Below are 16,784 nucleotides of genomic sequence, written 5' to 3'. Positions count from 1 at the left end.
CGACCTGTCGATTTTTATCTGTCGAAATTGGATTTAGTCTAAAGGGCTCAGTTTGTGTCATGTTATGTATCTATTAGACGTTAAACACTGCCTGGATTCATTGAGCTAAACAATCCTATCCATATCTGATCTCGCAACGACTTCCTTCGCGAGAACACTGAGCAGGAGTTATGCCCCTTAGACTGATAGTCCCCTCTTGCTGAATCTTCCCACATGCTCCTGGGGCGTCAAATGATGATGTTATCATCCTTTGTAAACGGACATCCGTCACTACACTTTGTTTAAATGGACGACCTAGCCTTGACTTACAGAACAATAGACTGAAACAATATGTCTTTCATTGCCGTATATCCGACCTACTGCTAGAAACTCAACAAAAGGATTTCACATAAAAATACCAGTCCGTCTCAGTGTACATTTGATTTGTTAGCTTCTCAAATTTCTGACAAAGACATATAAACTCAACTCAGAATTTGTCTTCTTTCATAACCACTTGTCGCGGTACACATTGCTTTACAATTTACTCCTCAGAAGGGATTAACTAAGCTTCCTGAAGCTGGGCCTTGGATGCTTAAAACGTTAATAACGTAAGTTCTGTAGTTCCATACCGTGAATAACTGCACGTATTCTTGATGTTGCGTGTTATAATTTCTGAATGTTGACATCTAGTATATTATGGAAATAACTAGCCTTCTTTACGGGCTGTATTTTGATATTATATAACGGTTATACGAGTGTGAGCGCCGCTTTGTCATTCTGTTAGATACGCTATCGCTTTAATGCGCAAACTGTATCTATGAATACATTATTAATAACATTATCTCAACAGATAATGCATAGAATGTGGTTATATTTTATTTCATGATCTATCTGATAATTAAACGACTTATTGATAGGGATTCATAAACGTATGCTTGTAATATAGTCGGAATCGCACATCTATCTATCTATCTATCTATCTATCTATCTATCTATCTATCTATCTATCTATGGGGTGTGTGTGTGGTGTGTGTGTGGTGTGTGTGGTGTGTGTGGTGGGGGTACCTCGATGTTAAAGCTTTATATACTGCAACGTTCGACACTGTGTTTTTCTTGTGGTATATTTTGCCAGTGGATAACATTTATTATAAGTGTGAATTGTGAGATTTATCAATATTGTACATAATGCAATATTGTAATAAGCCACAATGCAATAATAAACGCGTCTTTATGTCATGGCAAATATTATAATCTATTCTAGTTGTTTAACTTGTCATCTTCGTTTCGTTTGTATCCGGTATCAGAAGAACGTATTATCAATCATTTTTCAATAATGTCGAACTAAACTATTTTCTCATCTTTAGAAGTTTTGAAGATTTATAGCAGGAGGATGTAGACTGTGTGTACCTAATTCATCCTCCTATTAGAATATATTATAATTACCCATATGACGCCTTTGTAGATACTGGCTAATTTACATATTATTTAGATAAATATACACGCTGTAAACATAGTTAAAATTTTATGGAAGAAATCTCATGCCGATTATTCAAATTTAGCTCTTATTCAATGTGGTTCTTTGCAAATGTGAAATGCTTTTACTCAAGAGAAGATAATCCGGGTCTTTTGTCAACTTTAAGACCCAATTCGTCTATTGTGTCCGTTTGACAAATTCTCATAATCTCCATATTTGACGGAGTAGAGCAGACCTTTTCGTTATGACTCTGTTCTTGTCTGTAAGCCTTAATCATAATACATTATTATTGTCACACAAGCGATGTCTCCGATACTATGAGACATCCCTTTGATGTTTTGTGAAAGTGTATTGGTCAAGCACCCAACAGTGCAAGGGAAAATTAATCGTTGTTGGAGCTTTCTTCAAACTGCAGACGCCAAGCGGTGCACGAGACAAAATGGCCGCCACAGTCGGCCTCTTGATACATTGAAGATCATCGAATCGACGGGAGATGGTGACTTTGGGCTCATTTGGAAGAAGGTTTCTGTCCCCAGATCACATATGAGAAACGACGGATCATATTCAATGACGTGTTTCTTTAAGATAAGTTAGGTTTACACGTGGCCCCTAGCGGGAGCCATGTTGCCCATTCAGAGTGGCCACCCAGCGGAACAAAACGCCCTCTACCGTTGCATCCCCCAAACCAGGCAACTGTAAACACTTGTCCTATTCAGTCGCAGTCAGCAACACGACACACCGATATTAGGCCCCGTTGTTGCCATACAACTCTTAAAAGAGACCGCCTTGTCCCTTTCTAATGGGTCTGTTCCTTTGTGCCCCCATTTCCATGCCGGGTCAGGGTGTTGTGTATGGGGGGCTTTGTTGGTCAAATTATGGACTCCACAATTACTTGTGGTTAAGATAGCCTCTCCATACACAAGAAGAGGAACCCCGCTACGACGTTTAAGATGAGACAGCAATTGAAACGTGAAAAGTACCAGAGCGTCTTTCGGAGTTCAACACTATATTCCTTTAAACTTATCATTTAACAGAAGAGCATGTTAAGTAGACACTATTCTTGTTTGTGGATACTGTTTGTTAGTTTGTCCTTTAATGCCGCTGTATTCAAGCTGTATATCGACGGCTTGTACAATATAAATCTTCACGGGTATATCGAGTAACTTCCCACGCCGTCGGGGTATGACGTCACTCAGTCTGTCACCCGATTCGTGATCTCTCATGACAAGCAACAGAGTGTTAAGGAGCTATTCTAATCCAGGTCCTCACCGGGTAACGGATAAGGTGTGTGTGTGTTTGCCACAGCATAATTTAGTTGAGGTATCCTTTAAACAATATATATCATATCATAACGTCCAAATCAACGTTGAAGGAAGACGCTCTGTTCAATGTTGCTTTACAATCATATATGTTGTTGTTAAGTTTGTTACAATTCAGTTTAAGGTACATGCTCCACTAAGCGTGCATATTACACAGTCGAAACAAAGAAACTACATTTCTTCCTTGGTAGCTCTGTTTTGGCCTATTGAGTTTGACTAACTTCACAGACGAACAGATATAAAGTGGCTACATCATAAATGTATCCCATCCCATGTCAAAACAGTAAACAGTCAATGCTAAATATATTAAATTCTGTAAATATTAAAAATGTTTGAATGTTGCCAAGTCTCTACAGAACGTTTCGGTTGTACCACACTTAACCAACATTAGACAAGCATCTAGAAATGAACATATCTTACAGAAAAAACGGTTGTTAGATTACCTTAATGAAAAATATAATTAAAAGGTGCGCAGAGACTCTCTTCATTTTCATGATGCTGCAGTAATCTTAACTTACCAAACATTTCAGACTTTCATGGGCTGTATTGGATATATTTGTATCAGGGTCTGTATGACAGACTAGCCTACCATGTAGGTCTTAACTTCACGTGCGTGAGCGTATATTATCAATCCATTGTACTTTAGACCATTAAGCCATTATACTGAATAAACATATATGTATCGTACAGATGCTATTTTGAAAAAAATAATTTATGATAAATGATGAACCCCTTGAGCTGTACAACATATACTTTTCATTCTAATTTTAAGACAGTAAAACAGTAATACACAGGTACACTTTTGTACGTGTTTCACATTAAGTATCAAAATGATATATCTAATTGGGAGAATTTTTTTTAAAATGTTCTTAGTAATTATTTTAAACATCTAAGTCTTAATTTTGAAAATCCAGTACAATTATATCTTTTGAGTTTCACATATGCTAGGGCATTTTATAAAGTAGTAAAGAAAGTACATTTGTATTGATCACAACTTCTTTTTTTTTCTATCAGAATAAACACTTTGTCATCTCTAAACAACTATCGTCTTTAGTGGTTACTTTCCAACTTCTAAATTGCCAATCATTTGAAGAAATAATAATAACGACACGTATCTGTGCTACAGAGGCTGACCACTTTGTTTTGTTAATGAAAAACTCAAAGAGAAAATATTAACAATAATACAAACTCGATGAAACAGGAATCAACTCATTTGGTACCATATCCATACACAGGTATTGTCAGTCCTTGTTTCCGCCATTGTTCACTCGATCTAAGTGAGCTAAACTTAATGAAGAAATAAGCCATTATTTAAAAAAATAATATCCTTTTCAAGAAATCTTTCCTGTGAGAGATAAATAACTGTAGAAAAATAAAACAGACACGATACCATTGATAGCATATACCTTACCACTATAGACAATGAAACAGACAATGTCCAACAAGCAGCTATTTCTTGCATACTTATCCCAATGAAGTTCGCAAGTATCATACAAAACCTTATTTTATTGTGAGATAAAAAGTCATTTTATCACACTGAGACAACTTTGGTAATGTACCTCGCTTTAACGTATCCGTTAGCACATATGATTTGGAAGGAGTAATATCAATAAGGGGTACAAGGTACTTAGAAGAGTTTGCGAATATAGCGACATATCCAATTGAAATCTCTGCATAAAGCAGAGTCGATTGTACAATTCCGACTTTATCGTGAAGTAATGTCTGCTTTAGCACAAGGACGTGGATAGAAGCTAACTCTGACCTAATATGTGTCGTGTGTGGTGACGTATCTCTTACATAACTCAAATTAGGGACTTCGGTTGGCCCACTCTATTTTACATCACATGCTGAGTAATGACAGAATGTAAAATATTATTTACTGGGACGTATATGTTCAAAATGTGATTAAGGTATAATAACTTAAGACCTTCCAATGCATTATTATTATAACAGTAACGTATCTCTTCTGCAAATTGGAGACAAGTTACTGTCAGTACATTTGTGCTTAAACATAAACAAGCTTCAGAGAGAGGGTAACAGAACTGATACCAGTGTATTCAATGTAGACTAACATATAGTCTCTGAAATGAACATATCGTACAGAAAAAACAGTTGCTCAGTTATCTTAATAAAAATATAATAAAAAGGGAGCCCAGTGATTCTCTTCATTTTCAGATACTGCAGTAATCTAGACTTGCCAAACATTATAGACTTGCATGGGCTGTAGTTGATATATTTGTATCAGGGTCTATAAGACAGACTATATTCAATGTTACCGCATGTGGGATTCAGTTATAAATTAAAGACGCATATATATGTATACTAGAAGTTCTAGATACGCGAAGAAGTACTTCATTGACTAACGACAGCTCACATATGCTTATGTTTGAATATAAAGACATCCATGAAGCTATCAAATCATAATACATGAATTGTGTGACAAAGCTATATGTCTAAGTGTATATTTTTGAGTACTTATTGTGGTAATAACTGTATGCACATCAGGGATACATTTGTTTAGTTAATATTTTTGAATAAATATGATATTTGTTGTAGAATGTAAAAGTTTATGTTTATTACACAATATGCATTTATGTGTATATGTCAGATTCAACAACCAGCACGTTTAGATTTCACAACAAGCAAATGTAGACTCAACAACCAGCACGTTTAGATTTAACAACCAGCAAATGTAGATTCAACATCCAGCACATTTAGATTTCACAACCAGCAAATGTAGATTCAACAACCAGCACGTTTAGATTTAACAACCAGCACATTTAGATTTAACAACCAGCAAATGTAGATTCAACAACCAAGACGTTGAGATTTCACAACCAGCAAATGTAGATTCAACATCCAGCACATTTAGATTTAACAACCAGCAAATGTAGATTCAACAACAAGCACGTTTAGATTTAACAACCAGCAAATGTAGATTCAACATCCAGCACATTTAGATTTAACAACCAGCAAATGAAGACTCAACAACCAGCACGTTTAGATTTAACAACCAGCAAATGTAGATTCAACATCCAGCACGTTTAGATTTAACAACAAGCAAATGTAGATTCAACATCCAGCACGTTTAGATTTAACAACCAGCAAATGTAGATTCAACAACCAGCACGTTTAGATTTAACAACAAGCAAATGTAGATTCAACAACCAGCATGTTTAGATTTAACAACCAGCAGATGTAGATTCAACAACCAGCACGTTTAGATTTAACAACCAGCAAATGTAGATTCAACATCCAGCACGTTTAGATTTAATAACCAGCAAATGTAGATTCAACATCCAGCAAATGTAGATCAACATCCAGCACGTTTAGATTTAACAACCAGCAAATGTATATTCAACAACCAGCACGTTTAGATTTAACAACAAGCAAATGTAGATTCAACATCCAGCACATTTAGATTTCACAACCAGCAAATGTAGATTCAACATCCAGCACATTTAGATTTAACAACCGGCAAATGTAGATTCAACAACCAGCACGTTTAGATTTAACAACCAGCACGTTTAGATTTCACAACAAACAAATGTAGATTCAACATCCAGCACATTTAGATTTAACAACCAGCAAATGTAGATTCAACATCAAGCACATTTAGATTTAACAACCAGCACATGTAGATTCAACATCAAGCACATTTAGATTTAACATCCAGCGCATTTAGATTTCACAACCAGCAAATGTAGATTCAACACCCAGCACATTTAGATTTCACAACAAGCAAATGTAGATTCAACAACCAGCACGTTTAGATTTAACATCCAGCGCATTTAGATTTCACAACCAGCAAATGTAGATTCAACACCCAGCACATTTAGATTTCACAACCAGCAAATGTAGATTCAACACCCAGCACATTTAGATTTCACAACAAGCAAATGTAGATTCAACATCCTGCACGTGGTCTATCGTATCAAGAGCGTTATCTCGATGGCTTGTTGTTGAATGAAACTTATCAATAAAAAACCCAAACGTTTAGTCCAAACACTGTGTAAAACAACTGATAAAGAACCAAATAACAGCCAACTGATGACTTTATGTTAAACATATGTGTTATTTTGTAACTGTAAAACAGTAAAACATTTATACAATACAACATGTCGGATATGTATTTACCCAATGCAATCTCTGTATATGTGTATATGTATACGTTATGTATGTATTTACAGCTGCCTTTGGCAGATATTTCTTATGAATATGGAAAGGTGTTTGTCACTATTATTTATATGTATTTATACAACACAACACGTTTTATACAATATAAAATGATGTATGTGTACTTACGTGATACAACACGAAGTATATATTTCACGACAACACGTGGAATATATATGCAGAAATACCATGTGTAGTACAAAAACACACTTCGATCGATAAAAGATAAAAAACATAATGATTAATAAAATCATAATAATAATGATAGTTATATAAACATATGTCCGTTCAAATCCTATTTCGTTTGTGATTGACATGTGCATCAATTCAGCATGGATCGTAGATAAATAAACCTTAATCAAGGTACAAAAAATGCTAACCAGTTGATATTTCTTAGCTGGTACGTGAATTACTATGGAATTCACGAAAATGATTTTTTAAAAATTGTACAAACTACTGACTAATCGATTGAAAAAAAACCAGTTGATTTTTATACACTTTCTCAAATAGGGGTTATTCATACATGCAAAAAATTCAATCTACGTCTTAACGACCGGTTAAAGATCTAATAATCGTAAATAGGGTCATTTATTTCATTGACCTTTAGACGTGAGGTTTATCGTGTTAATATAGCTTCCAAATCAGCGTTGCCTCACATTAATTGTCTCCCTTGCGTTAGACTCGACAGTCTTCTTGCTGCCGCCACTGTTTGGAAACCTGAGCTTCCATGCTAACGGACAAAGTTTAAGCTGGTATCGCCGATACCTGAAGACGTCGGATGTAATACAGCATCTGGTTACCTAGGAAAATGATACAAAAGTTGAAAACTGTGATTAGATTTTTAAAGTCCAAGAACTTTTTTTCATTCCGAATTGAGTTACAAACATTAAAGGTTACTGTTCTCGATGTGAAATATAAATATAATGTTTGCAAGTGACATGAAAACAAATAATTAAAACGAATTTATGGCCATGTTTATACCGATTCTAGAAATGTACAATTGTTGTACAATTTTTAGTTTTTACAAAAACAACTAATATTTCGATTGCTATTCTTTCTTTCCAAACACAAGAGACATAATATAAGTCAGTTCATAAGTAAGGATTACGATGTTACTTAATCATTTCTTTCCTAACACAAGAGAAATAAGATAAGTTAGTTCATAAGTACGGATTACGATGTTACTTAATCATTTCTTTCCTAACACAAGAGAAATGGAATAAGTCAGTTCATAAGTAACAATTACGATATCAATCATTCTTTTCTTTCCCAACACAAGATAATAAGTCAGTAAATAAGTAAGGAATACGATATTACTTAATATTTTCTTTTCCAACACAAGAGAGTGAGTGAGTGAGTATAGTTTCACGCCGCTTTTAGCAATCTTCCAGCAATATCACGGCGGGACACAAGAAATGGGCTTCACGCATTGTACCCATGTGGGGATTCGAACCCGGGTCTTCAGCGTGACAAGCGAACGCTTAAACCACTAGGCTACCCCACCGCCCTAACACAAGAGAAATGGAATAAGTCAGTACATAAGTAAGGAATACGATTTTACTTCATATTTGCTTTCTAACACAAGAGAAATGGAAAAATGTCGTCTGGAATAGCTCCAAATAAATGCATGCTATACAAACATTCGTGCTGCAGTAATTTGCAAATTGCACTCACACCCATTGGTGAAAGGCTGTTTTGTTGATTGCATTATACACATTATTACAATTAATCACACTACGATCCTCACAATACAATCTGACTGCCCAACAGACGCCAGGAAGAACAAACAAATATAATGTATTTCATTCTCAAAAGCGGAAAGAAAAAGTGACAATGCGATGATTTGTCACGAAAGCAATTGACAACGTGGTGTTGTCAAAGACATCGCCATAATGCAATACGTGTTTGGATATGGCTGTATGTGTAATTATATTACTGTCAATTAATTAGTCACTTGCATGTCTTACGGTAAAATAAATCAATAAAAGAGCTCTTTGATATTTCAGGACAGATTGACATTAATTTGGCGGCTTGTCTTGCCCGACAGCCAAGCGTAGCCAATAGGCATCGTGTTACCATGATGGTAATTCTATTCAGATGGGGGTATACTTTGAAAATAAAGCGAATATTCGTTAACTCGGATAGTTATGTTCAGATTGATTTCCATACAAACAAATACCCAGATTAACAAGTCAAATGAACAAAGTAATAAGATATGTGTACGTACCTGTCCAATCCATTCAACGGCAAAAGCAGATAAACCTGACCTCGAGCTTCAGGATCATCTTGTCCGGATTAACGAGGTCTATCTAATAGATAGATTTGTACCGTACATAAAGGTTACACAGTCGTTATCTACATATAGTGATCACAAAAGAAAAGAGGAAATTCAAACTATAGATTTCGCCTTTCATTCATCATCATATTCGTGAAGACACAGGTCAAGAGAACTCGAAGTATACGTGAGACTAACCCAAGCCAGAAGTTTGGGATGAGAGTGAGTGAGTAACTCGATTTCACATACCTTTAACAGCTTGTCAAAGACGATTACTATTTTGGTGAACTCCAGAAGTTCGGGTAGGAAACTGATCGCCAAGGATGAGGATCAGGTTGGAAGATGGGGAATGGAACGCGGCCCGATAACTTCGAGGGACACGAATTCGACATAACGAAATTCGAGTTTCACTGTAACAGTAGTTAAAACTGAAACGATCACATTAGAGCAAGTTAAAACGTTTACATGCTCGACCGCAGATAGGCACTATCTTATTGTTCCACAGGTCGCTGTGACTTTTATGAAACGTACATACATGTTAACAATTAATCACTCTCCCAACAGTAAAAAAAGGAGCTGTGGGCTTCTAAGAACTCGACCTCGCTGATCCCTGATTCATAATTCAATACGCTCGATGCACAGGGACAGAAACTATATTCTAAAACAATAAATCTTATTTCGATGCACAGTGCAAAAAAAGAACCCGTCTAAGTATTGATACTCTGCTGTTTTTTTTCAGTCCATCGTTCACAACGGGTATCCATGCCCTTGATACATTTTATTAATGTATTTTTATGGGTATTTTTGTAATGCTGTAATGATTTCAAAAGTTGAAGATTTCTATTCTATTCAACCAAAGCGTTTTCAATTGTTGTCTGTAACGACCAGGACGTGTGGTACAAAGCTGTATTTTCCCATAAACGACGTTTCTTAGATGGCGTGGCTGATCTGTTGTATGAAATACTCAAATAAATGATTGAATACTTTTTCACCAAAGATGCGATAAAAAGCAATATTCCATCTTATTAAATCAAACCATGATTGACTTCAGACAATGAAGTAATCTATTTCACCTCGACAGTAGACAAGTCAATTTCATCTCGGCGCCACGAGACCTCGTATTCGGCTCTCGCGAGATCTTCAGTAATGGGCGATTCCTCCGCCCCGTGGAGAATCAGAGGGGAAGAAAAATAATAACAAGTTCTGTTAATAAAAATCTGCAACCGAGTATCTTGGCCAGGAGAAAAAAACAGTGGGAACTATTTTTTTTATGAGAAACAAGGGATTCCTACGCGCGTGAGGCAGTTAGACTGTTACGTGTTTCGATGTCATAAAGAAGAATGAAATTGACATTCGTTTTCAGTAGGCTGGCGATATCAACAACTTGCCTATATCTCAGGACACTTCCGTGTTTAAGTGATGTTTGATGAAGTAACGTGTCTCCCATCACGCTTCAGATAACACTACTGTTCAGCATCATTGATCTGAATAATTACGATTCACTTGGGTTAAATTTGACATGATCATAATTGCTATGACCTCTGTGGCATCTAAATATTGGATCGTGTGTTTATGAAACATTTATCACGTACATGTACAAATGTACATTATAAATAATAGATCACATATGGAACGATCTATGCTGAAGAAATTAACCAATATTTTGCAGAAACATTTATCACAAATATTACAGATGGTATGTCACATAGCAGTATAACGTTCTAGAATCTACGATGAAGAAATTCAAACTTGATATTAGTAGTTCTACTGTTGTTAAAGTAGCGATACAACGTCTACCAGAGATTATGCTGCCGTGCTCCATCTACTGGACCTTCTATTACCTCAATAACTTATAGTTATATTACTAAGCCTATTTGCACATGTACTTCTACTGGTCCCATTATTACCGCACCTACCGTTACTACTACAACTACTACAACTACTACTACTACTACTGATACTACTACTACTACTTCTTCTACTACTACTACTACTACAGCTACAACTACTACTGCTACTGATTCTACTACTTCTGCTGCTATTACTAGTATTATTACTACAACTACCCCAACTGCTACTACTACTACTACTGCTATCATTCCTACTACTACTACTACTACTACTTCTACTACTACTACTACTACATCTACAACTACTACTGCTACTGATTCTACTACTTCTGCTGCTATTACTAGTATTACCACTACAACTACCCCAACTGCTGCTACTACTACTACTATCATTCCTACTACTACTACTACTACTACTTCTACTACTACTACTACTATTACTACTACTATTACTACGACTGCTGCTACTAGTACTGCTACTACGATTACTATTATAGCTGCTGCTACCACTAATGCGCAGATGCTGCTACTACTACTACTACTAATAATACCAATACTAACACCACTACTACTACTGCTGCTTCTACAGCAGCCACTTTCGTGTTGTTTATGCTACAACTACTACTTCCTCACTATTATTAGTATTTGAAGGCCAACAACACAACAAACTATGACTATTAATATTGATAAAGATAATCAATAAACTGTACCATCGTATCTACAACGACCACCGTCACACCGTTGTCGACTACGCAACTACTACTGCTAGAACAATATCATCATTATTACAAATATGACACTAAAACCACCTGTGGCCAATGCTTCTCCAAATATAAAACTCTTTCACAAGATACCGCTCTCACACGACCCGCTAACCGATTCACTGAAATAAATTGAAAACTCAATAGGCAACGTACTTGCTTCAGTAATAAAAACTCAGTTATATGTAAATTTAATCAAAATGAGCATAAACATGCCAGAAAAGTTCGTTTCAGCCCAATAAGGCGTTAGCATTGTGTTCTGAAATAACCATACTTTTGTATCAAGCAAGACATGATTGGTTCGCGTAATAGAATTATGCCGCAGATTAATCCGAAAACTACAATTTCATATTCGCTGTCCCAGTAAAGATGGCATTGATCGACAATCGCCTGGGACAGAAGGGGAACGAGCCATATATTCCACACTAAATACAAACACCCATTTCAGTAATTACATTCATCTCGTTGTAATTATCCCTTTCACTTGAACTAAAACCCATCTCGTGTCTTAAGGCCCATAAATAACATGGCATGCCAGCATGCAAGAGGAAGACGAGACTTTGGGGGTGGACGCTCGCAAGTCCAAGTCCCTTTGGAAGACGAGAGAAAAAGTAGATAGAAGAGTCGTTCAAGTTCAAATCAATGTCTTGAGGGGGGTTTTTGAGGGGGGTGCTTGAGGGAAAGGGGGCAAGGCAAGAAGGTCTTCAGGGTTATATTAGTTAAGATGCTGCAAAGAAGGATGTGGAGTTTCTGTGTGTGCCGGAAGATGCCAGAAGAAGCTACTTGGAGTGTTTAATCTGAACGGCGGTGAAGAACGCTAGTTCGACTTTGAAGATTTGCCAAGCAAATCATTTTCTTTTTTGTGGATATTTTTCTGGTTTGTTTGATCTCAGGAAAAAATCAGATAGAGTGTAAATTGTATTCGTAGTTCATTCTAGGTACGTCAGTTAATTGAATTTGGTACTGGGAACTTTCTTGGGAATGTAATCGGTGTAGTGTTTGTAAAAGGATGAAAATCATTCTGGAGTCGTATCAATGGACTCTGATTGGATTGGTTGTCTGTTTGAGCGAGCTTTATTTAATCTCGGAACTGCTGGAACACACACGGAAATAATTAAAGTGGTTTGTCAAGCTAATGAAACATTAATCTAATGAGACATTAGCATATTGCGTGTTCTCGATATGTTTTTGTTGTGATTTTCCGGATGTCTCCACAAGTAATCAGAGTAAGTTAGTGAGTTTGGTTTAACGTCGCTTTGAACAGTATTCCAGCTATATCAGTGCGTGTCAGGTTAATGTGGAAGGCAAGCCCGAAGTGATGTAGGTCTAAGACGTTTACCACTTTGGAAAAAAGCCCTGAGCACGGTATGGTACTGAGCAATCTGGAAACATAACTGGGGCGAAATGGGATTCGAGCCCACGATCAAAGGTTTCTGGGACCAACGGGACCCGACTCTCCACAGCGAATTGCGTCGATTTAGACTACTGGGCCACTTGTGTCCCCAGGCAATCAGAACAATAACTATGGTTATGCATGGGGGATGCTATTCCTGCTCTACAAACTATCCTGGATGCTTACTGAAGAAATACTTAGAAAAAAATAAACCCTTCTTAAAGAGATAGTCGTGTCAGCTCGAGTGTATATATAATACAAATGATTTTGGTTTAACGCCGCTTTTAACAGCATTTCAGTTATTATATCACCGAGTGTAACCTTGATTTGTGAGGAAAGTTTAAAGTGATGCACTTTTCCACTTTGGTGAAATCCACGAGCACGTGTATGTTGTGATAAACCTAAAAATACAATCACGGTAAACCCTGATTCGAACTCACGACCATGTATAGCTGACACGTCTAAGGGACGCAACTCTGCACAGCGAGTTGCGCCGCTTTGGCAATTTGGCCACCCGCGGCCATGACTATGGTACTGGAAAATAAAAAAACAATTTCTGTTTGATTCAATGCCCCCGCTATAACTGACGATTCCGATTTTAATTTGATACGGTTAGATTTGCAACATGGTAATGTACACGTGAAATCCGTTACTGATGTAGATTTTAGGGATATGGTTGCAATATTGCCAGAAGCTAGCCCACGCACGTGTTTCTACGGGATATGAAAGTCCCTTCTCGTGTTCACAAAACTAACGTATGCTCTGCAATAACCCCTTAAACTGTTTTTTTCACACAGTTTAATCCTGCAACTAATTCTTTTTCCCAAACTCAAAAATGCCGGAAAGGAAAATTCTTGTTGGCAGTTATATGAACAGTTTTAAAGCATCAAGACTTGTTTTTCAAATTCAGACAAAATGAAACGGCAGTTCTAGTGGAATCGAAAGGCCCCTAATTATACTTCTCCTTTGGAGGAAATCTTGTTATGAGCCGTAAACACCATTTCACCTTCAAATGTATCTCCGGCTATAACACTACAACCTATGATGTACAGATCGCCGGGAGATATTATCACCAGTATTTTGAGGAAGCATACGCCACGTCCATACCCACTGAGATCCATATTACCACGATCTTTTCACTTCGACGAAAAACGAAAAAAATAAATTAAAAGACAGTTTAACAAATCTAATGTTCTAAGAACAGATTTGTTTGCATATGCTTGTCTTAAGTTCGCCTTTAAGCCCCACCTTTTCATATATGTAAGAACAATATCAGCAAAAGATTACCAGATCAAAACTCACTTATGGCAGAGGACAGGCTGGTCGGCTGACTTTTGGACGCTTATCCGTGCATGGAAAAGAATAGTACTATCCTTTTTTGATAACCTAAATAAATTGCATTGCGGGAGAGGGAGCGGTCAGTCTATTTGATCTGGGAAATCATAAAAGAATATATTAACTGAACAAGCCAAAGGGAATTGGCGTTAATCCTAAATATTACATGGCAAGAAGGAGAACATCGTCCTGAATCAAATAACGTCTCCTGGACAGATTGTGCAATAATATTATTCCTTTGATTCAATGACTAGGCCATCTCGTCCCGGGCAAACATTACATGCTTTTCAGAGTTATTAATGTAAACACACTGCCTAGAAACATCCACACTTCAACTAACTCGCTACATGCAACGTTTTCATGACTACATCATTGACACTGGCAGACTAATAACCTAGAATGTGAAATCCCTACGCTACGCGCTGTACATCAAAGGGAGACAACTACTACTTGATTCATAACTGCAACCCTCAAGATACGGCTTCAGTTGATATCAATCGATGGATTCCATTCTGAAACAAGCCAAGAAGTCCTGCTTTGATGTGCGATTACTTAATCCTAATCGTCATCGCTTCTAGGCGTTCTTTGGCCTCAAGTCTGTAAATTGTTCATTTGGGATTACGAGCAGACGAGGCGCCACTAAACACATATCAAAAGAGAACTTATCTTATTAGAAATATCGCTAAATGATAGCAGTAGTCATTACACTTGTCAATCAAAAACGAAGAAAATAAAGTTTATTAGTTATTGAAGATGTGGATTTGGCGACAGGCTTATGGAAGACGAAAGCAGCACTTCTGATGTGTTAAAAGTTGCGTTTGATGTGGAATAATTTTGAGGTGTTCAATTTATGAATTATAGCGACTTGTGACAAATTCTTTCAGATATAAACGAATTCATTTCAATGAAATAGGGTTAAGATATCAGCATCCTCAGAGGCTAAAATGCATAGCATTAGCGTCCTATCGGAATGCATCCAGATTTGGGGGTGTTTTTAAAGAACATCGTCCGATTTGTAACAGATTAATTTGCTCTCGTGTAATGGATGTTCAATGTTTGGCTAAAATCGCGACAGTTTAACACTGGCTTAGTTAGAAGAGTTGATTGCACAGTAATTGTGGAAATGCATTGTATGACCTAACATTGAGAATCCCCTTTTTTCCCCCTTTCCTTTATTTGCGAATTATCAGGATTAATTTATTAAATGACACGTGCATTTTGTTCTCGGTGAAAATATATTGGAATCCCAGCCATGATTCCAAACGATATACATAGTATTCATGGCACAAGGTTTCTCATCCATTGTATTAATTAATCCCAAGAGCCAATCAAGGCAAGTAAAGAGTATTGGATTACTAAGATGCTGGGACACAAAAGTAACACGTTTTTCGTCGGAGTTAAAAGATCGTAGTAATATAGATCTCACACGAAATACGCTTCCCGTAAACTGCAATAAAAGACGTTTGTGCAACATGTCCCCGTTAGTTGCATTAAGCGATACACGTGCAATATGTGAAGAGATAGCTGCAATAAGAGACACGCGAGCAATATGTTTCCCTTTAACTGCAATAAGAGACGCAGGTGCAATATTGTCCCGTTAGCTGCAATAAAAGACGCCTGTGCAATATGTTTCCGTTAACTGCAATAAGAAACACGCGTGCAAATTGTTTCCTGTTAGCTGCAATAAGAGACGCAGGTGCAAAATGTTTCCCGGCAGTTGCAATAAGACACGAAGGTGCAAAATGTTCCCGTTAGCTGCAATAAGACACGAAGGTGCAATATGTTCCGTTAGCTGCAATAAGAGACGCCCGTGCAATATGTTTCCCGTTAGCTGCAACAAGTGACGCAGGTGCAAGCTGTTTCCCTTAGCTGTAATAAGAGACACACGTGCAAACTGTTTTCGTTAGCTGTAACAAGAGACGCAGGTGCAATATGTCTCCGTTAGCTGCAATAAGAGATACAGGTGCTATATAAGTGAGGGTAGCGTTAAAAAGAGACACGCCTACAATATGTGCCGAGATAGCTGTAATCAGATACACATTTGCAATATATTTCCAAATGTATAGTGTGGTACAACGAGACACACATGTTGTATGGTTCTTTACAACGAGATACACATGTTGTATGGTTCTTTACAACGAGACACACGTGTTGTATGGTTCTTTACAACGAGACACACATGTTGTATGTTTCTTTACAACGAGACACACATGTTGTATGGT

General features: G+C 37.0%; 1 protein-coding gene across 1 annotated transcript in view; it reads left to right on the top strand.

The window, feature by feature from the left end:
- The first annotated feature begins 498 nt into the window (after positions 1-498).
- Positions 499-16,784, top strand: part of LOC124151988 (homeobox protein Hox-B6a-like) — a 103,509-nt gene continuing 87,223 nt past the window's right edge. The window contains exon 1 of the mRNA XM_046524715.2: positions 499-587. The gene's annotated coding sequence lies outside the window, so the exon portion shown is untranslated. The remainder of the gene's footprint in view (positions 588-16,784) is intronic.

This window comes from Haliotis rufescens, unplaced genomic scaffold, assembly GCF_023055435.1.
Source record: "Haliotis rufescens isolate VD_foot unplaced genomic scaffold, xgHalRufe1.0.p SCAF_4, whole genome shotgun sequence".
Taxonomy (NCBI): Eukaryota; Metazoa; Mollusca; class Gastropoda; order Lepetellida; family Haliotidae; genus Haliotis; species Haliotis rufescens.
The sequence above is the reverse complement of the archived record's forward strand: the minus strand, read 5'-3'. Positions and strand labels throughout refer to the sequence as shown.